General features: G+C 39.4%; 1 non-coding gene across 1 annotated transcript; it reads right to left on the bottom strand.

Moving 5' to 3' along the window:
- Nucleotides 1–770: 770 nt before the first annotated feature.
- Nucleotides 771–908, bottom strand: LOC124522922 (U4 spliceosomal RNA). Its single transcript, XR_006964869.1, has one exon. It is a non-coding gene; the product is annotated as a U4 spliceosomal RNA (small nuclear RNA).
- Nucleotides 909–1,828: the final 920 nt, after the last annotated feature.

Raw genomic sequence — 1,828 nt, forward strand, 5'->3', positions numbered from 1 at the left:
TAATCATTACATTAAAATATATTAAAAACCAGATTTATAAGCAGCATGTTTCTCCCATGCCCTGAAGGTCATGCCACCAGGTTTCTGCAAAATTGGGTCGGGAAGAAAATTCAGTAACAAAGGGACTCTCTCTGGAAACCATCCTATTTGTAGTTTCTTGAAGATAAAATGTTGAATCTCAGAGCACCTACTAGATCTTCAGTACCAGACACAACAGGGTTTTTGGGTGTTGTTTTGTCTTACTATGAGGTGTTCCTGCTGTCGTTCATTCCCTGCCTAGAAGAATCTTGCTATTGAAATGAACATTCCTGTATTGATCAAATGGTTATATTCTAAAATAGGCTGGAATCTGTTTTATGACATCAATGTGAAAATGTCACTGTACAAGAAGGGATGGGGGGCACCTGGGTGGCTCAATCAATTGAGCACTGACTCTTGATCTCAGCTCAGGTCTTGATCTCAGGGTCGTGAGTTTGAGTCCTGCCTTGGGCACACAGAGCTTGCTTAAAGAATAAAAAAATAAAAATCAAAAAAAGAAGGACAGAAATGGAAATGTGGAATGTGCTGCAGAGGAGAGTCCCTGTTACAAAGTTTTAGAAGATCTTAATCGGGGCGCTTGGGTGATTCAGTTCTTTGAGAGTCCAACTCTTGATATTGGCTCATGTCCTGATCTCAGGGTCATAAGATCGAGTCTAGCGTCCGGCTCTGTGCTGACAGTGTGGAGCCTGCTTGGGATTCTCTCTCTCTTCCCCTACCCCCCAAATAAATAAATGAACAAACATTAAAAAAAAAAAAGATATTGATCAACTTCACCAGTATCTGGAATTTGGAAGTTGTTTCTTTTAAATTAGCAATAATCGTGCCTTGGATGAAACTCATTGGCTACGATACTCCCACTGTGCAAAGCTTGGAAGTTGTTTCTTTTAAAATAAACAGTATTTTCTGGACATAATATTTGCATGTGCTATAGTGGGTTTTACCTGATTACACAAGCCCATTTGTTAATGTGCTGTACTAATATTTATTGCCTTGCATTGCATTGTTGTTGACATCTGTCTTTTAGTTTTGGCACTTTTTCTTTATGTTCCACTCATTCTTCTGACAGCACCATGAAATGAACATGCTCCATAAGCCCATTGGTCCCAGGAGGTGGATGAGAGACACATGGCACAGAGCTGCCTCAATCAAGCTGCCCCTAACAAGCACAGCCTGCATCAGCCAACCACAAGCTAGCTCATGGGCTAAATAAATACCTACTGTCGTAAGGGTAATGAAAATTTGTGGTTGTTTGTTAAGCATCATTGTTGTAGGCATAGTTAACTGATACCACAATAGCAGTAGTTTATTATTGAACTCAGTAGTTCCAATAACAGCCTTTTGATTCCCTCTCTTGTGATTGTGACAAATGTAATAGCTCCCCTCGTGAATTGGTTTATGGTGTTCCCAGAATCATTCTGGAAGACCAGTTTAGAGTTTGCTGCTCCACTGCCTCAAACAGTTTTTAATGATCAACTTCCTTTTCTGTTTAGGATAACTATACCACCTCACATTCATTAGGATGGCTACTACAGAAAAACAAACAGAAATATGAATGTGGGCAAGGATACGGAAATATCGAAACACCTTTGAACTGTTGGTGGGCACATAAAATGGTGCAGCTGCTATAGAAAACTGTATGGCAGTTCATCAAAAAATTAAAAATAGAATTGTGATCCATCAATTCCACTTTTAGGTACATACTCAAAAGACTTGAAAGCAGACTTGAAGAGATATTTATACACCCATGTTTATAGTAGCATTATTTACAATCCAGGAGGTGGAAGCAGCC

The sequence above is a fragment of the Lynx rufus genome, unplaced genomic scaffold (genome assembly GCF_022079265.1).
Source record: "Lynx rufus isolate CCGP_SWC_20201006 ecotype Redwood Valley unplaced genomic scaffold, mLynRuf1.p SCAF_1, whole genome shotgun sequence".
Classification (NCBI taxonomy): domain Eukaryota; kingdom Metazoa; phylum Chordata; class Mammalia; order Carnivora; family Felidae; genus Lynx; species Lynx rufus.